This window comes from Rhinolophus sinicus, linkage group LG01 (assembly GCF_036562045.2).
Source record: "Rhinolophus sinicus isolate RSC01 linkage group LG01, ASM3656204v1, whole genome shotgun sequence".
NCBI classification, from domain to species: domain Eukaryota; kingdom Metazoa; phylum Chordata; class Mammalia; order Chiroptera; family Rhinolophidae; genus Rhinolophus; species Rhinolophus sinicus.
Genome location: NC_133751.1, coordinates 153,969,801 through 153,995,324, shown reverse-complemented (window position 1 = coordinate 153,995,324; position 25,524 = coordinate 153,969,801). Strand labels below are relative to the sequence as shown.

Sequence of the window (25,524 nt, the reverse complement as noted above, 5' to 3'; positions counted from 1 at the left end):
AAAGGTTAAAAGTATTGTTCTCTTTATTTAAAAAAAATCTATAATACAATAACTCATCTTAACTTGAAATGTCTACTGAACATAATACCTATTATTGCTGTTCATTGTTTCAACTTCAAGCATTTTAACTTGAAAATGCTTCCATTTTCAAGTTAAACTCTCACTGAATTTTTAAAAATCTTTTTACAATGTAAAAATTCTTCATGTGTCAAAGAAAAAAAAAGGTAGACAATACGATTTTCAGTAGCTAAGACTCTCAGAGAAAATGCAGTGTTAGGCAAAGGGTTTGATTTTTCCTGGAGGTATAAATGTGACTTTCTAAAGAAAGAGTTCATTTCTGGCCCTGGTAGTTTTCTGTCAAATGTGAGCATAATGTATACAATCCTAATCTGGTCAGCTGCTGCCTAGAGCCTGGGTATTCATGATACCCTTCTCCAGCCTCTGCAGTGCTATCTTCAGATATCTACCTGATCTATAGGTCAGAAACTCAGTCATACATTCCAGAGGTACCTTAATTAAATGTTCAATATCCCAGGAATTAGATTGCCTGGGAAAAACTTGTGTGTCTAAGTTAGCTGCTGAATAACACAAGTCTCCACTTTTCTGAATGTCTCATCAACTACTCCTTGCTTCCTCTCATGCCTTCACCTCCATCAGCTGCCCCAACATTTCTCCCAACACAGATACCTTCTATCAGTCCAAACTGGTGTCTACCTGAGGGGCAAGTACTCAGATATACACCTTGTTGAACTCCAAATTATTTTCACCAAAGGGGATGAAACCTATTTGCAAATTAGTGACATCTGACTAAAGTCATTAGCTAGTGTATGTGGAAAAAATAATTACAAAGCCAAGATCAAAAACTTCTAGAAATATGTTAAAAAAATGCAACCTAGCACTTCTGGTCAAGATGGCAGAGTACGCAAATTCTGTGCTTACTTCCTCCCATGAACACATCAAAATGACAACAAAATTATAGAACAACCATTACTGAACACCTGAAGACTGATTGAATAGAATTCCTATAATAGAGAATATAAAGAAGAAACCATGTTAAGACTGGTAGGAGGGGCTGAGACATGCAATGGGCAGGTCCCACACCCATGGTGTAGCAATTAAGAATAGGGAGGGATATCTTGACTGTGGAGGTTCCCCTGAGGAGCAAGGGGTCAGAGCCCAATACCGAGTTCCCTAGCCTGGGGCCCCAGTGACATGAAGAGGAGTCCCCATAATATCTGTCTGTGAAAACCAGCAGGAATTACACCAAGTGAGAGAGAGAGCTGCTGGAGACCTAGGTGTTCACCTTGAGGGGCCCATGCACAGACTCCTGTCTCACGAACTTGCTCACTTTAAACCTCAGTGCAGGGCAGCAGATCAGAAAGCTCCAGGAATATCCAAAGAGGAACTAAATTGAATAGATTCAGGGAAAGGGCTGGCAGGGTAGGAGTTGGGGAAACTTTCGGCTGGGATGGAAGTGCTGGCAGGTGCTATTGTTCCTTTGTTGAACTCTCCTCCCACCCAATTGGACCAGTGCCGGCAGGTGCCGAATCTGTCTTCCCTGATAACCTGGATAAAACTGTTCAAACTGCCTTAGTGATTTCCTGAGACCCTGCCCAAACCAACTCATGCACTGATCCCAAGCCTCTTCCAGTGGCTTTACCACAGGAGCAGCCTGCCTCACCTTGTGCTGTGGACTTTCCTAAAATCTGTAAATGATCCACAAACCCCAAACTAGCAGAAGCTTGCCTCAGTGTGCCTTGTACTTCTTGCTATGTGGCCCCATGCCCAGCACAAGAGATGACAAGCTTCAACTTGTATTATAACTCCCATCAGGTGGCCCCAAACCTGGCATAAGTGGCAGTCAGTCTTGGCTTGGTTGCAACTAAGTGGCCACAAGTGGCATCTGGCCTCAGCTCACATCATGGTGCCCACCAAAGGGTCCCAAGCCTGGCACAAGTTGCAGCCACACTCAGTTTGCAGCATAGCCTCTCCCAAGTGCCTCTAAGCCCAGCAAAAGTGGTAACCAACCATAGATCACTCTGTAGCTCCTAACAAGCAGCCCCAAGCCCAACTGGTGGCTGATCTTGGTGTGGAAGGAGCCCCTCCCAAGAGGCTCTAGAACTAACACCTGATGGCCAGATTCAGATCACACCAGAGCACCACCCAGCCATCTCTGCAAATGACATACCTGATGGGCAGACTTGGCTGTCACTAGAGCCCTGCTCTGTGGGGTAAGCTCCTATACAACAGCTCGAATACTGTAGTTATGCCCAGCCCTCACAGCCAGTCAGCCTGAGGGTCAACCCTCCCACTGAGGTGCCAACAGCAATAAAGCCTCAAATATAATAGATGGGCACACAACCCACACAAGGGACACTCCTGGAGCATCCAGCTCAGGTCGTCTGGTAGACTGTGCCATTGGGCTCTACTGAACACCTACTATAGAAAGCCACTCTGCCAAGATGTGGAGACATAACTGATTTATCTAATATATAGAAAGAAACACAAGTAGTCATTGAAAATGAGGAGACAAGCATGTCCTAAATGAAAGAAAAAGAACTAAAGGAAATGTAGACAAGCAACCTATCAGATACAGAGTGCAAAACACTGGTCATAAGGATGCTCAATGAAGTTAAGAGAACAATAAATGAACACAGTGAGAAATTCAACAAAGATATAGGAAACAAAAATGGAGATAGAAGACAAACAAACAAAAAGAACTGGTCAGAAATTAAGAATACAATAACTGAGAATAAGAATACATTAGAGGGAATCAACAGCAGACTAGAGTAAGCAGAGGACTGAATCAGCAATCTGGAATACAGTTCAGTGAAAAACACCCTATCGGAAGAGCAAAAAGAAAAATGAATAAAAAAGAATGAGAATAGTTTAAGGGACCTCTGGGACAACATCAAGCATACCAACATAGGGGTACCAGAAGGAGAAAAGAGAGATCAAGGGATTGAAAACCTATTTGAAGAAATAATGACAGAAAATTTTCTAACCCTGGAGAAGAAAATAGACATACAAGCCCAGGAAGTGCAGAGTCTCAAACAAAATGAATCCAAATAGGCCCTCACCAAGACAGACCTTAGTTTAAATGATAAAGGTTATAGTCAAAGAAAGAATCTTGAAAGCAGCAAGACAAAGCTACCTATAAGGAAACTTAGTTACCTACAAGGGAGTGCCCATAAGACTGTCAGCTGATTTCTCAACAAAACTTTATAGGCCAGAATGGAGTGGCACAAAATATTCAAAGTGATGAAAAGCAAGGACCTACAACCAAGGTTATTCTACCCAGTAAAGCTATCATTTAGACTTTAAGGATAGATACAGAGATTTCCAGACAAGAAAAAGCTAAAGGAGTTCATCATCACTAAACATGTATTAGAAGAAATGGTAAAGGGAATTCTTTAAGAAGAAAAGATCAAAACTGTGAATAAGAAAATATAAGAAAGAAACAAATTCTCACTGAAAAAGGGAAACACTTAATAAAAGCAGTGGGTCAAACAACTATAAAGATAGTAAAATGTTAGAAGACAAAAGTAGGAAGACCATGTGTAATTACTACAACATATTAAACGATAAACAGAAACACACACAAAATAGAAGTAAAACAAAATAATGACAAAAACATGAAGGAGGTGAGTAAAAATGGTAGTGATTTTAGAATGTGTTCAAATTTAAGTGACCATCAACTTAAAACACACTGTTATAAACATTGTTTGGCATATAGAAAGCACAGAATAACCACAATACAAAAATCTACAAGAGATATACAAAAAATAAAGAGAAAGGAATCCAAATAACACTATAGAAAGTCATCAACACACAAAAGAAGAGAGAAAAGGAATAAGAAAGGAATGGAAAACTACAAAAACAATCAGAAAACAAATGGTAATGACTATGTACCTAGCAATAATTACTTTAAATGTAAATGGACTAAATGCTCCAAACACATAGGGTGACTAAATGGAAAAACAACAACAACAACAAAAAAACAAGACTCATAAATATGCTGCCTACAAGAGACCAACTTCAGATCGAACAACACACAGAATGAAAGTAAAGAGACGGAAAAAGATGTTTCGTACAAACAGAAAGAAAGAAAGAAAAAAGCTGGTGTAGCAATACTTATGTCAGACAAAAATAGACTTTAAAACAAAGCCTATAATAAGAGACAAGGAAGGACATTTCATAATGCTAAGGGGAACAATCTAACAAGAGGATATAAGTTTTGTAAACATTTGTGTACCCAAGTGGTAGCACCTAAACATACATATATATATATATATGAAGCAAATACTGACAAACATAAAGGGAGATGTTGACAGTAATACAGTAATAGTATGGGACTTTAGTAGCCTATTGACATTAATGGATAGATCATCCAGACAGAAAATCAACAAGGAAACAGTGGTCTTAAATGACACAGTAGACCAAATGGATTCATTTGACAATTTTGGGACATTTTACACAAAGGCAAAAGAATGTACATTTTTTTCAAGTACACATGGAACATTCTCTAGAATAGATCATAAGTTAGGCCACATACATGTCTCAATAAATTTAAAAAGATTGAAATCTTATCAAGCATCCTTTCCAATCACAATGGTATGACACTAGTAATCTATTTAAAAAAACTGAAAGCCACACGAACATGTCTCCACATAACACACTACTGCATACCATACTACTAAATAATGAGTTAACGAGTTCAAGGAGAAATCAAAAGGTACCTTGAGACAAACAAAAATGAAAACACCACAACCTAAAATCTATGGGACTCAATGAAAGCAGCTCTAAGAGGGAAACTCATGACAATATAGGCCTACCTTAAGCAACAAAAACAATCTCAAATAAACAACCTAAACTTACAACTAAAGGAACTAGAAACAGAACAAACAAAGCTTAAAGTGTGTAGACGGAAGTAAATAATAAAGATCAGATTAGAAATAACTGAAACAGAGTCCTAAAAAAATACAAAAGATCAATGAAACCAAAATCTTTGAAAAGATCTGGTTCTTTGAAAAGATAAATAAAATCAATAAACCTTTAGCCAGACTCACCAAGAAAAAAATAAATAGGGCCAAAATAAATAAAATCAGATAAGAAAGTAGACAAATGACAACCAACACCACAGAAATGCAAAGCATTATAATAAAATATTATGACAAATTATATAACAACACTGGACAAAATGGATAAATTCCTAGAAAGATATTATCTTTCTAGGCCTAATCAGGATGAAACACAAAATTTGAACAGACCAATTACTAGAAATGAAATTGAATCATTAAAAAACAAAACAAACAAACAAAAAAAACTCCCAACAAACAAAAGTCCTGGACCAGATGGCTTCACAAGTAAATTTTACTAAACATTCAAAGAAGAATTAATGCTTATGCTTCTCAAACTATTCCAAAATACTGAAGAGGGGGGAAGCCTCCCAAATTCATTTTATGAGGTGAGCATTACCCTGATACCAAAACCAGAAATACACTATAAAAAAAGAAGATTATAGGCCAATATCCCTGATAAACACAGATGTAAAAATCCTCAATAAAATATTAACAAACCAAATTCAGCAATACATTAAAAAGATCATACACCAGGATCAAGTGGGATTTATTCCCAGGTTCAAGGTTGGTTCAATATCCACAAATCAATTAACGTGATACACCACATAAACAAAATAAAGGATAAAAATCATATGATCATATCATTAGATGCAGAAAAAGCATTTGACAAAATCCGGCATCCATTTATGATTAAAAACTCTCAGCAATGTGGGAACAAAGAAACTGAAGATACAATTAAATGGAAGTATATACCACGCTCATGGAAGAATTAGCATCATTAAAATGTCCTTACTGCGCAAACAATCTACAGATACATTGAAATCCCAATGAAAATACCAATGGCATTTTTCACAGAACTAGAACAAATAAAATTAAATTTTTGTATGGAATGACAAAAGACCCAGAATAACCACAGCAATCTTGAAAAAGAAGAACAAAGTTGGAGGTATTGTGCTACTTGATTTCAAAATACTACAAGGCTATAGTAATTAAAACAGCATAATACTGGCATAAAAACAGACACTAAGATCAATGGAACAGAATAGAGAGCCCAGAAATAAATTCTTGCTTATCTGGTCAATTAATCCTTGACAAAGGAGGCAAATATATACAATGGGGTAAAGGCAGTCTCTTCATAAATAGTGATCCGAAAACAGGACAGATACATGAAAAATAAATGAAACTAGTCCACTTTCTTATACCATATATAGGAATAAACTCAAAATGGATTAAAGACTTAAATGTAAGATCTGAAACCACAAAACTCCTAGAAGAAAACATAGGCAGTAAACTCTTTGACATTGTTTTTAGCAGTATTTTTTTGGATATATCTCCTTGTGCAAGTGAAACAAAAGAAAAAATAAACAAATGGGATTACATCAAACTATTTTTTTTTGCATAAGGAAGGAAACTATCAATAAAACGAAAAGACAATCTACTCAGCAGAAGAAGATAGTCATCAATGATACATCCCACAAGGGGTTAATATCTAAAATATATAAGGAACTCATACAGCTCAACATAAAAAACAATCTCATTAAAATTGGACAGAGGACCTGAATAAACATTTCTCTAAAGAGGACATACACATGGCCAATATGTATATGAAAAGATGCTCAACATCACTAATCATCAGGGAAATGCAAATCAAGTCCACAATGAGATACCACCTCACACCTGTCAGAATGGCTATCATCAATAAATCAACAAACAGTGATGGTGAGGATGTGGAGAAAAGAGAACCCTCACGTGCTGCTGGTGGGATCATAAATTGGTGCAGCCACTATCGAAAACAGTGTGGAGGTTCCTCAAAATATTAAAAATAGAACTAACGTATGACCCAGCAATTTTACTTCTGGGTATTTATCCAGAGAAATCCATCACACTAATTTGAAAAGACATATGTACCCTTATGTTCATTGCAGCCCTCTTTACAATAGCCAAGATATGGAAGCAACCTAAGTGTCCATCAACAGATGATTGGTTAAATAAGACATACTTATAGACAATGGAATATTATTCAGACATAAAAAATAATAAAATCTTGCCATTTGGGACAACATGGGTGGACCTAGCATTTATTTCACTATGCTAAGTGAAATAAATTAGACACTGAAATACAAATACCATATTTCACTTACATGTGGAATCTACAAAATAAAGTAAATAAATAAAACAGAAACAGACTCATAGATACAGAGAACAAATTGATGGTCACCATATGAGAGGGAGATTGGGGATAGACGAAAAAGTGAAGGGATCGAGAAGGAAATATTGGCAGTTATGAAAATGGTCACGAAGATGTAAACTGCAGTATAGGGAATATAGTCAATAATATTGTAATAACTATGTATGGTTCTAGATAGGTAGTAGACTTATTGGAGTGACCACTTCATAAGTTGTCTAAATGTCTAATCATTATGTTGTACACCTGGAACTAATATAATATTATATGTCAATTGTAATTGAAATAAAATACTTAAAAAAATGCAGCCTCCAGACAGGCAACTTGAGAGAAATTATTAACAATTATTGTAGTCTAATAGGGATTCAGAAATACCACTTACTACTTAGTGGGTACTTTCTTCCCAGTTCATGTACTGTGACAACACCCTTGTGTGGCTAGACAAAGTGAGCCCCAGTGTATTGAAGAGAGAATGAGCATTGAATTCTCCCATTAAATAAAATATTATACAAAGTCATGCTTATAAATGGCTACATCACCAATACTTGCAAATAGACAAGATAAAAAAAGTTCTTAATCTTATTTGCTAAATTAAACCTGATAGAAAGAAGGCAAAATCTCCTGTGTAAATCAAATGACTGAATATGCTGACATTTAGTTTCACAAAGCAGTCATTTTATAAGAGTATATATATAACTACTAAAATTTAAAATGGTTGATGAAAGGGGTTTTATACCCTATTGTGCCAAGTTTTATATTTTTTCCCTCTGCTCTAATTAAAATAAAGGAGTTATCATTGTCAATGGGCAGAGCCCGTTACATTGCTTTTATCAAAGGCAAGGAGGTGTAAACACAAACTACCAAGCAGAAGAGAAAGATCAGGACTCATCGTCTGACAGTGAAATTATTAAACATAATCAAAGATTCAGAGTGAACTCACGTTGCCTTTCAACACACTGCTAAAGAACCCTTTTAGCTGTAAAACTAGCATACAATGTCACAGTCCTGACACTGTGTTGAAGAAACTTGGTTTAAGATATTTAAAACAACTTCAAAACTTCAAATGAAGAGGAGTTACTTACCACAGCATAAGTCACACTGCTTTGAATGTGGACACAGGACCCCTCAAGTTGCAATCAGTAACTGATTAAAAGTTGATCTTTCAGGGCCTTCTAAGCCTGAAATTTTAGCACATTTATTGGTGATTAAAACATATAGCCTGTTGAATGAGCAGAAGCTCACATATGCTAACAACAAAATCAGTGTTTGTTGTCTCTTACGAAATACAAGGACAATGATTTATTCTCAGGAAGTCAGTTGGGCCATGAGGTAAGGTACACAGTTCTATATTGAGAAGTGAAAATCCTGCCCATGGGATTCCGGATCCTTGAGTGAAAGGAACAGATGGCCTGGGGGATGGGACATGTAGGTGCAAGAGAACAGATACAACAATTCAAAAGTTCCCTCAATGTTACCTGCAAACAGCCTACTTATTTTCTGCTCCTCAGTCCTTTAAAGGCATATGTCTTCAAGGACAACTTGTTATAATACATCAGCCTATGAAAAGGTTGTGAGCTATGATTTTATCATTAATCATGTGAGTTCTGTGGGAGGTCTAATCATGACTATATAAAAGCTGAAGCTAGACTTCTAAGTCCAGCTTTTGGCCAACCTCACAGAAATACATGCAATTTAGTTGTGTATGGCTGGCAGGTGTTTTATACATGCCCTTTGGACTCTAGGTTCTGGAGCACCAACCGTTTCTACTTGACTCTCCTTGCACACTCAGCATGGACTCCAGAACACAATACTTGCTTAGTAAATGCATATGGCATACATGACTGCAAGAAGGATTTTGCTCACTGAATATTAAGCAGTGTGAGAAGACAAAGGTAGAGATGCTGACTTGTCCAAGAAAGACTGGCTTTGGCAATAACTGGCAATATCCACTCAGTCTCTGGCCTGATAAGTTTGACCGCAGACCTTTCTCCCATACACCCCATTAAAGTAAGTTCCAAACAGGAACATTTATCATGTGGCGTCCAATACAACTAACTTATAGAATTCTGGCTTCATACCCTGACTTCAGTACCTGCCTCTGGACTTCTTCTAATTTGTGGTCCATTAAGTTACTCCTTCTGAAATTCTGGATCATGCACTTCCACACAGTTATCCACTTTGAAACTCCCCTTAGCTTTGGTGCTGACTACCACCTCAGCTCCCAAAGTCTGAGCACTTCAGCACTTTGGCATCTCCCAACCCCCAACCCTACTCTATGACAAGGAGGGATCTTGACCTGGAAGGAATAATCTCAGGAAAGCTTCAAAAGATAATTTAATTTTTGTTTCCTTCCTTGAAGACTGATGGATCTTTGAGAATTTCTAGCAAAAGTGAGAGCAGACTCTTTTCATCACTGATGAATTCCGAGGATTTTCTGGTTAATTCTTAACTCAGTGGACAACTAATGGCTTGCCTTAGGTGATATGCATGAAAGTAACTGTCACCCTCAACTGCCAATCTTTATAGCAATGACTGAACTGGTTATTTATAACTAAAGTGTTGAGCATTATTTAACACTCCTGGTATATGACATTGTGCTGCACCTGTATTTCCCAGAGAGCTCTTTGTATTGTAGTCTATCTTGCATTATATTTATTGCTTTATTTCCTTCTTGAAGCCCTTTGATAGCTACTTGGGAATGGTTCTTTTGTTAGTCACTGTATTCCACAGAACACTAGCAATAAACTTACACAAGTAAGGACACTAGAAATGCTTACTAAATATAAAAGACAAAGGAAGCATGTACAAATATATCCAACTGTAGTTTGGAGAAATGATATATAACTATTGGATTGATATGAGACTTTTAACCAATTTTTGTGCCTGTTTTTAATAGTGACCATCAGAATTACATGAGTTCTGAAATCCTGTAAATATAGTAAATAACCTCTAGCTCTCTGTCCCCTTCATGCTTTTGATCACCTACAAAGTAATTTCTACTGATGCTTCCAACTCTCCAAGATTCTTGCCTAATGTGATCCCAGATGAAATTATGCAGGGAATTATATCCCCTGCTCTAGGTTCATAGGATGTTCATGTGGATTTTTTTTTCTTCATTTAAAAAAAATTCACAACTAGGAGTAAGGATGGGTGAGAAAGGGAATTAGATGCGTTTCTCTTGAGCCTTTTCAACATTTCATTGTTCTTTCTCTCCTGCCTGAAAAGCCTCCTACTGCTCTTTGGATGTTCTGTGACCGCATCTAGTCCTGAATCTCTTTCAAACTGAATCTCTCTAGTGCTCCTTACAAAATCTGCTTGGTGGCTAGTTCTGTTGGAAAGATTCCAATATATAAATTAGTCATATGATGTTAATGAATGATAGCAGCTTAAGGCATTTTCTGACCCAGAGGGATTTGCATTTTAATAAGGGCCAATGCCCTAACCCAAAGGATCAAATTGCTAATGGTAGAATTTAAGTCTTCAGGGACAGCATCAAGGGTCAGAAAGTCTTCCTACCCCTCATATTGGCTGCCAGCTCTAACAGTGCAGAGAACTTCCACTGCCTCAATGCCATCCCCCTTTATCACCATGAATAATCAAGGAGTATTTTATCACCATGAATAATCAAGACGTTATTATCTACGTAAGCTCCAAATGCTGACAATGGCAAATGCTGAACTCATTATAAAAGAAAAAAATGTCATCGCACTGGCTCCAGATAATTTCTGAATTTGGTGGAAGGAGAAGAAGGAAGAAAGGGAAGCAGGAAGGGAGGGAGAAGGACGGTCAACATACAGAATGAAAGAAGTATCTCTTTTATCTGAATGTTGTTATACTATTGGATATACAGAATGTCTTTTTAGTACCACTTCTGAGATCAAATTGTATCTATTAACCCAACTTTTTGAATAAAATAGCCTGTGGGGAAGGGGACTTAAAAGACACAACACATTTAAGGGCTATTAAACATAATGTGCCAAAATTTAAAAACAAATTTTATACTTGCACCTTTGTATCTTAAGTTTATAATAAGAAATACTAACTTTGACAAACAGGTGCCTCACAGCTATTTACTAAATTATTATTAATTGAAGTATATGACCAGTTTGTCACTGCTAAGGACGTTAGGAAAGCGGTTCTGTAATCACGAATTTTGGAAGAAAGTCAGTAAGAAATGAATTTGCTCAAAAGTAGGAGAAGGTAGTTGCATTTGTTGAACTCATGACTTTTTTGATATTTTTGGAAAACAATAAATCACACATCACAGAATATGGTGCTGGCCAGAATATGGTTAGGTCATGCATGCTCTCTTAAAGATGTAGGTAAAGGACTCAAGAAGGTTTGGGAGATGATTCCACATCAAGTAAATCAAGGCAGTGAGCCTTCAAATGCATGTTACTGCATTGACTCTTAAGTTTCTTAACTGAACTTTGAAACTTAATAAAGATCTTATTTTATTTGTTTTTTTCAAAAAACAATCATGATTTAAAACGTCTCTTAAAGTGCAAATTTCACTTAATTGTACAGCGTAAGTTTTATAGATATTCTACAGCAAACAGAACAACAATGATAATGGTCATTAATAGAAGTTAACTAGGAAAGGAATTAATTTGTCTCCTCTACCTCTGAAATCACTCTACTAAATTCCTGAATCATTCTATATTCTACTTCTCCATTTTCATCTACAACCAATTTATGAGATTTTGGAGATTAGATGCAGATAAAGACTTAGATCTGATATAATTATGTAAACACAGAGATGGACATTATTAAAGAGAAGAGATATGGAGAATAATATGAGAACACTAATATATATATATATATGCAACTCTAGCCCCAGTTAGAGAGGCTAGAGATAATGGAGATGTGATATTTAAATTCAATATTTGGTTGAAAACTTTCAGATGTGATGAAAAACATTAATCTACATATAATAGAAGCCTACCATACACAACAAATTAAATTTTTAGAAATACACAACTAGACATATCTAGCAAAACTGCAGAACACCAAAGATAAAGAGAAGCTTCCAACATAGCCAGAGGGAGATGACAGAACAGCTATACAGGATGCAAACTTGACTATAAGGTTCTTAATAATAACAATGGAACCCATTAAGACAATAGAATAATATCTTCAAAGTGCTGAGGAAAAATGATTTTCAACATAAACTACCTTTTAAGAATGAGGATAAAATAGAGGTATTTTCATTAAAAAACAAACTAACAATAGGCAATCACTAAGAAAATATTGAAGTTATATTCTTCTTAGGAGAAGGAAAATGATCTCAAAAGGACAGTCTGAAATGCAAGACACAATGTTGAGAAGAAACTTTTTAATGAGCAGAGGAATCTAAATAAATATTGCCTATATAAATAATCAAAAAAACTTCCAATTTAGGGAATACAATAAAAGATAAACAGTCATGTGAAACTTAGGAGACTAACAATAATGAACATTAAATGTTCTAAGATCCTCATCTAGTTTTAGGGTAGAAGTAATATTTTGATTAATATTTGACTTTACTTACCATGCATGGTAAAATTTCTAGGGTAACCACTAAAATAATATAGATAAGACACCTTCCAAACCAGTAGATGGCAAAAATGGAATAAGAAAAAAAAAAAAAAATAGCCTCTGTCAATCCAAAATATAAAGGGGCAAAAAGAGGGGTTTCAGAGATAGAGGCACAGAAAAAGTATAAAGTAAGATGATAAAGATAAGTCCAAGCATATTAGTAATCACAATAAGTATAAATGATCTTAAATTGCTACTTGAAATCAGAGATTATTAGAATGAATATGAAAACAAATCCAGCCATTTAGTGTGTATAAGAGGCATGCCTGTGAGAAAACAGAAAAATTGAAAGAAAAAAAAAAAAAAAAGGTGGAGAATATAAGATATTCTTAATAGAAAAAAAAAACTTTGGAAATAGAAAGAGTTAGTACATAATGGTAAAAAGGGTAAATTCACTAGACAGCTATAATAATATTGTAAACTTGTATGCACCTAATAAAATAACAAATACACACACACAGACGGTGACAAAAAATGTATATACATTTTAAGAAAGGAAAACTGTATTAAAATTGTAATACTCAATCTATACAGATAACAGAAGATGAATACAAGTCATATTTGACTTCTGCAATTACAAGAGGTGCTCAAAGTGGTTACCATCACCATCCAGACACTTCTGATTACGGCGAAGTACTGCTTGCGCAACGTTGACCAAAGTGTCCACTTGTATACATTTTTTGGCACCCCCAGTACAAATAGAAAAAACTAGAACCATAGTTCTAATTAGTGCCAGAGTTCTAAAACTACAAAGAAAAATCTTTCATCATCATGAAAAACTCTAATATAATTCTTTAAATTATAAATAGATCAAGCAGATAAAAATAATGAATATATAAAATATTTGAGCAATACAATTAACAAACTTGATTTATTGAACCCTGCATAGAACTAGAGATTGTATCCTTATCAAGAAACATGAGGTTTTAAAAAAATAGCCACATACTAAGCCATTAATGTCTAAATGTCGGAAAATCAGTAAATGTGAACCATTTTCTCCGACAATTCAAATAAATTAGAAAGTGATAACCAAAGGATTCATAAAAATTTCCATGAAGTTGGAAATTAAACACACACTCCTGAATAACTCAGAAGTCAAAACATTTCAAATAGAAATTAAAAAGATTTAAATGAATGATAATAATATACTAAAACAGTACTCAAAGAAGGCTTGCTATATTACATGCTTGTGGCAAAGCCAGCATATTAAGAAGTTAGAAAAACAGAGTAAGTTACAAGAAAGCAGAATAATAGAGATGATAGAGACGAGTTTTTAAAAAAATAAGCAAAATAAGAAATATTAAAATAGACGGTCAACAAAGTCAAAGTTGTTTTTTAAAGAACTGTTAAAATAGATAAACTGATGGACAGATTTATAAAGACAAAAAGAAAGAAGGTGCAAATAAAAGATATTTGGAGTGTAAATGAGAATGTAACTATATATACATCTAATATTTAAAAATATAATGAAAAGATATTCAGACAAATTATGGCAATAACGTGGAAATTTAGACAAAATGGATAGGAAACATTCTTATCAATAGCTGATTTAAAATGTATAAAATTGAAACAGTTCTATAACTATGTAAACATTTCAATGGAGAAATGGGCAAAAGATAAGAACAGACATCCTAAAAAGGATATAATCACACATAAATATGTTTTTGTCAATTTCATTAGTAATCAGGGAAAGACAACACTAAAATGATAAACATTTTGTTGTTTTCTTATTTGGCAGAAAGACAAGACATTTGACTATACTAAATGCTGCTATTGGCTGATGTATTTCAATGCTGGATGGTGTTTAAATTGTTTTAACTACTATAGAAAAAAAATGGCACTATTTTACAAAATTGAACCTTCATAAATGTAACTTCCAGCAATTCCTCTCCTTGGTATATATACCTGAGAAACTCTTGCTCATGTGCACTAGAAGAGATTGCTTGCAATAACAAAACATCTGGAATTTTCATTAGCAGAATAAATAAATATGGCAAACTCACATTAGAATATTAGACTGTGATGGAAATGGATGAACTGTAGCTATAATGAAAACTATCTACTGATAAACTTTAAAAGTAATATTCACAGAAAAATCAAGTCATAAAGACTTTATATAGTATAACATAATTTTTATGAAGTTCAAAACCAAGGAAAACCAAGCAGTAGATTGTTTAGGGATATATACATGCTAAATCTTTTTTCTTTTTAAATAGCAAAGAAATGATAAAACAAAATTCATTATAGTAGGTAACTCTGAGCAAGAAGTAAAAAGCAGGTTAGAGAAATCAAATACATACACAATAGTGTCAGAATTATTTAGTTCTTTAAGTTGGTGATACTTTTATAGATATTAATAATATTATTCGTAATTTACATATTGAAATTTTTGAATATTTAAATATTACATAATACAAAATGGAAAAAACAGAATGATATCATTTTTGCATTCACACTTTTTCACGACTCCTTATTATTTACCAAAAAAGGTTCTAAGTAATTAGCATGATGTTCTAGATGCCACTTCTTCCTGCTATGATGTAATGTTAGACTAGATTTCTTTCTCTCACATATGCTGTCACATGCTCATAGTTTAGTCTTGTTGCTTTCCTTTCCTTTATTTAATACACAATACATTTTATGCTCTTGTATCTTTTCTTAAACCATTTCCTCAGTTTTCTCCCTCTGCTTATATAAATGTCTTTCTCATCTGTCAGGCCCCAGCTCTTCCTCAGCCTCCTAGTGAGGACTGACTTCACGAGCATCAGTTCCCTCACTCCATGGTACTGGTACCTACACTGCAGGGTAATCTGCATCCAGGTGGGAAATAGCCACGTTGTAGTGGTGAAGCAACAGTCTTTCATACTATAATGGATAAAGACTACACTTAAAGCAATCACGGAGCAAACATTCATGAGAAAGTGAGAGTACAAAGTACTGATGGAGTAAAATGACCTCCTGGCAAGGACTAGATTGCAGCCAGAATGGGAGATGCATACAACAGCATCAATGGATTAAAGTACTTAAACAGGAGCTCCTAGAGTCCCTCCTAGAGTCTGTTCTCTTAGCCATACCTGGCTGGGAAATGCCATCAATTCCTTAATAAGGACAAATTAAAAGCCCTCTGCGTTATAGCATCAATATTGTGTGGCATATAATTTTCCTTGTCCCATTATGTAGCTTCATATAGTCTCAATTAGTTCCTAAGTTGCCTTCATACAGTACTGAATTTATTCTCTGTTGCCAGCATTGGGATAGTTAGATAGATCTACTCCATTACTGCAATCAAGATTTTGGTTCCCAGATGATCACAGAGCAGCATTCTTTGGAAGGCTTATTTTTGTAAATGTGAGCTTCATGCTGTAGAGATAACTTAGTGTGACTCATAGGTAGTCATTTAACAATGGCATACAAGGTCTGGGGGCTGAAGGAAGTGGGGATGGTCCTCCTGGGTGGGAGGAGAGTTTATCACTGCACTGACATTATTTATTATAGAATTGACAGTACATAGTGATAATAAAAAGAAGACTTTTAGTCAATTTTGTTATTTTAAAAATTCTCTTTACCCCTTACTGCTTGCATCTGTGATGGATCACTCTCACCTCATCATCACACTTTCTTGGTATTTACTTTCTCTTTTTCCTACCGGACTGTAACTTCTTTGAGGGCATGAAAGAGATCTTAATTACATTTGGATGACACAGCCGAAGACTTAGTAGATTCTTTGTGAATGTTTGTTGAAGAAAGCAATTTCATTTGTCAGGAAGTGCCTGTTGACAAGTAACCAAACATCCAATTTACACTGATATTAACAATGAAGCAGATACACTGATTCACAAGAGAAACTTGGTCCTAATGATGTTATCTAACACCCACCTTCGTTTTGCTTGTTCACTCTACCTTCTGGCGTGTCAGATCACCCATATAGGTACAAACTGGCTGCTAACAACTTCAGAGGCTACAGAAGTCTCTGCCCATAACAAAGAGAAATAAATAAGAGTAATTCCAGAAGCTATGCCACAGAGCAAGGAAGCTTCTTTTCCATATCTTGTTCTCCATTCTCATTACCTTCACCCCTGAATCGATGACTCCTAGAGTCAGGGAAAAAGGAAACTCCTCTCAGAGACTGGAAGAAAAACTGGAATATTTGCCAGTGGGAATAAAAGTTGAGAGCCCACCACAGTGTCCACCAAGGGAATAAAGTATAATTGGTTGTATAATGGGGTCTGAAGGCAGGTTTTGGCTTTGAACAGAGATTATGATACTGGGCAAAACCTAAAAATGATCAAATATATATGAACCATTCTTAGCAAAATTTTTATTTATATATTTCATTGTTTTTATTGTTAATATTTTATTTTTCAGAGTATTTGCTATGGAGATTATCTTATCTGTTCCTTTTTATCATTTAGAAGGGTAGCCAGGAAAGATATTTCTCTTTTTTTTTGTAAGGAGGGCACAGCTCACAGTGGCCCATGCAGGGATTGAACCAGCAACCTTGGCGTTATTAGCACCATGCTCTAACCAACTGAACTAACTGGCCACCCAGGAAAGGTATTTCTACTTTGTACCCTTTTAATTGCAATTTACTATGTGGCCTACTCCCATAATGCATTTGCAAAGAATAAAAAATAATAAAGTTATTTGTTATAATTCTATAATAGTTACTGTTTTACTTGTCAGATTTGACTTTGATTTTAAAAAAGTCCACGAAAGTGGACTATTATTTTGCATCCAATTCAAGAAGGCAAGATGGGCCAAAGACCTCTCACTACACAGTGTTTTCACTAGTGTTCAAGAGCTGCATGTACTAACATTCCTGGAAAGAAATAAGACAAAGAACTCAGAAAATTCTGTACTTATGCATGAAAATATATGCTTCAGTTTCCGGCATGAAATGAGAGAAATTGTAGGTACCATCCATCTATGGTGAAAACTGGACATCTCAGAGAAATCATTAAATGTGTTCCATTTACCCTCATCTGTATAGTGCCAAACACGTTGCTCTATAAGTATCCCCAATAGAATCACTTTTAATGCAATGTGGATTATAATAATAAAGGCTGTCTCACAATTCATTCATTCCTTCATTTCACAAATATTTATTGAACCCCCTACTATGGGCTAATCTTTGAAACAGTAGGGAGCTTATAGTCTAGTGATATGGAGGTTGACAATAAACCCATAAATGTATTATATGTTAGGTGGAGAAAGCACTATGGAGAATATAAGGTAGACTAGAATCAGAAAGAAGGGAGAAAAATGCTAAATACCTAGAAAATAGGTGGTTGAAGAGAACACAAAGTAAATAAAGCCACTTGGACCACAATCCTTTTGACAGAGGCTTTCAGCAAAAGTCCTTAGCCTTGGCCAATGAACAAATGTTTCCTGATTCCTATCTTTACCATCTTCCCCCCATGCTTTCCCTCTTTAGACCAAGGAAGTGACTACTTCTTATGGATAGCTCTCTGACCTTTTATCTTAGAGATTACTTAAACTTTCTATCACTACATCAAGCTATCCTATGTGTTACATCAGAACTATATGTGAGTTAGAAGTTTAGCAATTATATTTGCTTAGAAAAAAGTTAGGCACATAATTTATTTAAAAATTTCCCCATTTGATAGGGTGCAGTTTAGAATCATAACTAATTTATCTTTCATCGCATACTCTCAATTGTTATAGTTTAGGCAGCTGAAAAGAAATCAACCCAACCTAGAGCAAGAAGGGCAGGTGGAATGGAATCTGATCCGGAATTAACCATCATAAAACTGAAAACTAGGGTAGGTTGCGCTTTCAAGAGACAGACCATTTCACATCTAACCATAAAGAAATGACTGCTTATTATACTGTCTTAATAGTTAAACATTTCAATACAAGAGCTATCAACGGAAACCTGGAAATGGTGAATGTCAGAAAATGGAAGATGTTAGGGACATATGGAGTTTAAAGGCAATTGTTTCTTGGTTTCAAATATAGACAAGAGTTGGTCCTATAATGGAAACAACAAACAACGGAAGACAATCAGAAGGGAGAGGTTGACTTTTCTCTGAAACTTCTAGGTATCTGAAAGGCTAAGAAACTTCAAGGTGCTATTTGAAACCTCTGTTCTCAGAGGTCTGAATTGTAACCCTGTCTTTCTGGAGAGGGATTCTAAACTATTTTTTTATGTGCTTGTGTATCCACGTGTATGTGTTCCATATAGAAGACATTAAGGGTATTTGAGAATGAAACAAACAAACAAACAAAAACATATAAAAAGAACACCACTGTAGTGACTTCTTCTTTGAAAAATATCACTTGAGAAAGGCTAAAGATAAAATTGAACCCAGCTTCAGAATATTTGTTGAGTGGGTCTTATCAATCTCATTGTGTTTATCATTAAGACTAATTTTATTGCATTTTAGAAATGAATTCAATCATATCAATTATTTTGAATTTTCACTCATTAACCCACATCTGCATATAGTTTCATTTAACCAGGGAAGATTCCCTATCAATTAGGAATGTGACCTCTGTAATTTGTTATTATTTATGTTCCCTAAAACTCGACTGGAGTTTTCTTTTCAAAATATTTTCTTACGAGTTATATCATTATTTCTTACGTGGATTTTCTTTTATTTTTTTTATTGTGGTAAAAACCATGTAACATAAAATTTACCGTCTTAACCATTTTTAAGTGAACAGTTCAGTAATGTTAAGTATATTCATATTGTTGTGCAACAGATCTCTAGAACTTTTCATCTTGCAAAACTGAAATTCTATACCCTTTGAACTACAACTTCTTCCTTCCTCCTCCCTCTAATCTCTGGGACTCACATTTCTTTTTCTAAGAGTTTGACTACTTTAGATGCCACCTATAAGTGGTATCATGCAATCTTTATCTTTTTGTGACTAGCTTATTTCACTTAGCATAATGTCTTCAGTGTTCATCCATGTTGTAGCATATGACGAGGTTTCACTCTTTTTTAAGGCTGAATGATATTCCAGTGTAGAGTGTTTGTTTATCCATTCATCTGTTGATGAACATTTGGGTTGCTTTTACGTCTTGGCTATTGTGAATAATTGTACGGATTTTCTTACAATCCTGTCCGTGCCATTTTAGAACTCAAGTGCAAGAGCTGAGACCTATACTACTGTCATTATAAGTTCTTCTCTGTAGTCCTCCCTTTCTACTGTAGGCTTCTTGAGATGAGTAGAAGAAGCATGGGATCTTAGGCTCAGAAATTGTAGCACAATTTTTGGAGGGGTGGGGTTGTAACCTTTAAGCCTTTGTGTGTCAATTCATGGACTCTCCAGTCTGGAAAAGGCATATAGTTTAATCAATCACCCTATATTTAAATTTCCTTTCCAAAATTCCTGCCAACTGTTTTTCTGACCTATGCTAGAAATAGAAATGATGGGTTGAGCCTGAGGCACAACTGCCACCATTAGATTGCTCTAGTAGAGAATTCTTCTTCAAGCTAAACTGACATGTAGCTTCCACTAGCTCTCCTCTTCTATGAACTGAATGTTTGTGTCTCCCTCCATCCTCAAATTTTATGCTGAAACCCTGATGAGATAGTATGGAGATCTGGGGCCTTTGGGAAGCAACTAGGTAATGAGAGTGGAGCCCCCACGATGGGACTAGTGTCCTTATAAGAGGAAGAGAGGAACTCTCTCTGCTCTCTGCCATGTGAGGATACAAAAGAAGATGACCAACAGCAAACCAAGAAGAGTATCCTTAGCAGGCACTGGTTCTGCTGGCACCTTGATCTTGGACTTTCCAGCCTCCAGAAACACGAGAAATAAAGGTTTGTTTGTTAAGGTACCTAATCTACAGTATCTTGTTATAGCTGCCTTCACTGATTAAGACATAGTTAGCCCTTGGATTCATGAAGAACATATCATAGAAACCTAAAATGTCAGAGAACCTTGAAAATAGTCTCTTCCAGACCCCTCTGTTCATAGGCTCATTTCACTTCAAGGCAGCTCTCCAAATATCTGAAGGCAGGACCATATTGAGATTTCTCTTGGCTAAACATTGCTGGCTCCTAAGGTCCCTCTTCAACTGAAGTGGTTGTGGGCCATGAGCACACCCCAATTGATCTGTTTTTTATTTTAAATGGTAAGATCCAGAACTGAATAATACATGACCCTTCCATAATGACATGATTTATGAATCCACACCTTTTGAATGTGATGATTTAACTACCTATGAATTCAATGAATATTAACTAAGAGCTCAGATTCTGTAGTCAGAAAGACCTGGGTTTGAAGCCTTGTTTATTAGTCATGTGACACAGAAAAATTAATTAATCTCATTAAGCCATTGTTTCCTCATCCACTTAATAGACATTACACAGTACTTATCTCACATAACAGAATGCAAGTACTTAGCACAGTGCCTGGACAGAGTAAATATTTAATTAATGGAAGTTCCTCTAAGTCCATACTTCTCTACCTATTCAAAATTAACATTGTGAGAGACAAGGAAATCAAAAGAGTTAAAAGGAAAATAATTTTTGGAACAACATTTTTAAATCTGCATTGCTTATAAGAATAGTTTTATCAAAGGAAAGACATTTAAGTGATTCAATCCCGTAAAAGGAACTTATAAGTTAATTGGTTTTATTCAGTTTGGAATCCTAATATCTGGAATTTATTCTAATTGAGTTCATGCAATTGTTTGCATTTATCAATCCAACTCAACAGCGATCTGCTAGTTCTACATGAGTGATAGAGTTAACTGGATATGCTGACCCTGAAATTTTAAGATGGCTCTCTCTTTCTCTCACCAATACTACCTTGACTCCCCGATACATTCTGAAGGAGTCCTACATGCACTGCAGTGATGACAAAATATTAGGGAACACTTGCTAGGCATCCTGAATTATCTTTTGACATAACCTTTCCAGTACTTGGGCTACACTGACATGTTATTCACATCTTGAATGAAACAGAATTTTCACTTTTCTTAAACATGGCACTAAAATATATTTTTGGTGTTGAATTTCCATTTCCAATGTCTCAAGAGACATAGTTATATAGAGAAAAGCATGTGGATTTGGAGTTGTCAGTGTAGGATCTGAAGTTATTGGCTATTGTTCAAATCCTGGAGCTTCCACCCAGTAGCTCCGTAACTTGGACAGATTTTTCTACCTATGCTATCCTTTGGTCTCTCATAAATAAAATGGAAGTCATAATAGGCACTTCAGAAAACTGCTGTAAATAAAATAATGTATATGAAATGCTTAGCACAGGGTCTGGCTCAGTGAATGTTACTTCTTTTCTTCCTCCTCCTTCGCCTTCCTTTTCCTGTTCTTTATTGTCTTTATCATCTGGATTCATATACAATTCTACATTTACTGTGTGACCATTGGCAAGTTACTTAACCATCCTATGCCTTGTCTTTTTAAAAGGTACAGTAGTAAGCACTTCATAGGATAATTGTAAAATTAAATTAATATATCTAAAGCATTTGGGACAGAGTAGAGGCTCAGTGAACCATCATACATTATTTCTTTCCCTTCTTGTCTTCAACACTTTTTTTCATTCTTCACTGATATATGGGTGTGTTTGTTTCCTTATTTTTACATGAGCTTTGAGCCAGGAAAAACAGTTCTCAAATATTATTCTACATATTATAAAATATAAGCAGTTCCTGCTAAGATTGCAAAGGTAGAAATAGATTGAAATTTATACCCTCATTGCTCTTGCTCTGTGGTTGGCCAACTGCGATATTTAGCTGCTGTTGGGGCAAGAGGTCTCTAGACAGTCTATTGGAATTTCATCTGCCAAATGCTGGAGTTAGCAGAGATCAAGGAAATATATGAAAAAGGCATGGCTCCCAGAATTTATTGGCAAGTCCAAAGTAATAAAAAAAGCAAAATTTGATAAAACCGGAGACTCTTCTTACTATCATTTTTCACCTTTGCCACATCCTCTCTACCTGACCTAAGCTATTTCTCAGTGTGATTTTGGAAATTGGAAGTAGGGATTTAATGCCTTGCTTGAACATGCTATCACTTGGCTCAGGATGATTTATATTTAAGACTTATTCCTTTTTCCAGAGACAGTTGGAATATTGTTGGAGTAATGTGTTTAAAAATATAAAACCATGTGTAAGCTCAGTTACATGAAGGAATGAGAAGATGATGGCAGCATAAGCAGAAAGAGAAGAGAAATAAAATACTGAACATATTAAAAATGAAAATGACACACCAATGGCAATTATTAAGGTATTTGAAAATAGTTGAAAGTCAAGCAAAGAAAAATGGATGGAAAAACACATATGAAAGAGAAAAACTGGAAGAATTAAATATGATAAAAAGAAGTCAGTCAATGGACTTTCAGTGCATCGCTCTGTCTCCTCTTTACATTATCTGCTTGATTTAATAGAAAAGAGGACCAGGAATGATATTTGAAGAACTGGATTGTTAAAAAGAAGGGAATTTTAAAAGAGAAACTTGCATAATTTATTCTCAGTTCTCTAAGATTTATATGTGAGCACTTTTTAAGTGTGGCCTTTGCAGCTTTGGGACTGCCTGCACGACTTCTAGTGCACTCAGGAGCAAATGGATCATGCTGCTGATTTCCTGGCCAAGGACTCACATGATGCATGGGACTCTCACTCATACAATTTATTTTTTGCTGATGTCTGGGTAATCTCTGAAGTCTCCAATACATCCAGGCAATGTCTTGTCAACAACTGAAAAGTTCATATTGCCTTAGAGCAGTAATGGCCTGGAAATTGCTTTAACTTGATGTTACAGCAGCAGCCATAAGCAAACAAACTTATAAACTGATAGGAAATGAAATCAAAGACCAGCTACTTTTTTTTCTTTCTATCCTGGCTTGAGTGAATAATGACTGGACCAACCTGTTTACTTTCTTACTGATTGGCTCTAGAAAATATCACTGGACAGTTTACTCAGCAGAGCATACCCTGGACTCACATTTCTGAATCCTTGCAGCACACGGTAATTTTTATAGACCTGTAAATATGACTCTCAGATGTCAATAAATCAATGAGTTAAATCTCCTGCCTGTGCCTAAGGGGGGATGACATGTTGCTAAAGAACTTCTAAGCTCTTCTGACTCACTCTATGACCTTGAACTCACATTGCATGCTTCTTACTTTCCTGGCCTTGAAAGCTGGGTAATATTACTTGGGTTAAACCAGGAAATGGCAAAATGCCGTGCTCTCAAGTGAAGTTAGTCCAATAACACCACCATATCAATGGCCTGTGCCTAGCACACTCGGGGAGGGGAGGAGATGAGAGGGTCTCATGGATCCTATCAATCACCACAAAAGCTCTTCTCAAGAACATCAGAGACACAGTAAAGCATCCCCATCAGAGTTGTTGGTGGAAATGTGAGCCAAAGATGAATGATTCTGAAGAATGTTAAGTTCAATAGTAGAACACTCATCCTGAGTTATATTGACTTTACCAGCAACCAGCTTCGTGCTCCTGGCACATCATTTGAAATCTCTCTGTACCTCTGTTGCTAGTCTATGAAATGGAGATAGTATGTCTTATAGGGCTGTTGTGGCAATCACACTGTATTCAATGAAAATGGGTTTAGAAAGTTAGGAACTACTTAAATAAATGAGGCACGAAGAAGTAGGTTGCTAATGGTTAAGAGCACACTGGAGCAAAATGCCTGGATGAGCAACATGCAGGGTGTCATCCTCATAAGTGAATGTGTAGGTGCTCTGATACCTCGCATGCATCTGCCTCCAGAGATCCTGCTAATAAGAAAATTATGTTCCTTTCGCACCCTCACCCAACAACTCTCCTAAATCTGCCCTCACAGGAGTCACATCCTTATGGATAGATCCAGCAGACCCCTTTCAGTCCAGCTCTGCCAATTACCAGCTGTGAGACTTCCCGTTGCCTTAGTCTGTTCAGCTGTAAAATAGGAATAAAAATAATATCTAATAATGGTGGCTACATGCCATTAAACATTGGTCCAAACCCATAAAATGCACAACATCGAGAGTGAACACTAATGTAAACTATGGATTTGGGGTGGTAATGATGTGTCAATGTAGGTTCATCAATTGTGACAAATGTGCCATGCTAGTGGAGAATGTCAATAATGGGGGAGGATATACATGTGTGGGGGCACAGGGTATATGGGAAATCTCTGTACTTTCTGCTAAATTTGGCTGTGAAACTAAAACTGCTCTAAAAAATAAAACCTATTAAAAAAGAGAGAAACAGAATCTATCTCATGGGATGTTATGAGGATTTAAAAAGGTAACACATTAGGTTGGTGCAAAAGCAATTACGATTTAAAAGGTTAAAAATTGCAAAAACCACAATTACTTTTGCACCAATCTAATATCTAAAGAGCTTATACCATCCCCCAAATACAGTAAACATTTAAAAAGGGTTGGCTGTTACCACAGTATAATTTTCATATATCTCCCAGAGAATAGTCTTTGCTCCCTCTTTTTTCTTTCATCTAATTTTCTTCAACAGAGGGCCATGATAAATTACTGTTATGTCAACAGAGTACCAGTACTGCATGTATAAGAGCAATACCTCCCATTAAAGAGCATGTTGTTTTGCTTCCACAAAGCAAACAGCGAATGCAACTGCTTTGTTTTCCTCCCTTTTCTATCTCTTTCCGCCTACTTTCTTCAATTACGGGTTTCCCACCAAATTGACCATCGTTTTATTCCTACGCAGA

The 25,524-nt window shown here is 35.8% G+C and overlaps 1 protein-coding gene across 14 annotated transcripts in view; it reads right to left on the bottom strand.

Annotated features, from left to right (window-relative positions):
• B3GALT1 (beta-1,3-galactosyltransferase 1) overlaps positions 1 to 25,524 on the bottom strand; it is a 520,641-nt gene that overhangs the window by 103,960 nt on the left and 391,157 nt on the right. Inside the window, exon 1 of one of the 14 annotated variants that reach the window (XM_019727355.2) lies at positions 8,349 to 8,525. The exons of the other annotated variants lie outside the window; for them this stretch is intronic. The gene's annotated coding sequence lies outside the window, so the exon portion shown is untranslated. Of the gene's footprint in view, positions 1 to 8,348; positions 8,526 to 25,524 lie in introns of those variants that run through there. 14 annotated transcript variants of the gene reach the window in all.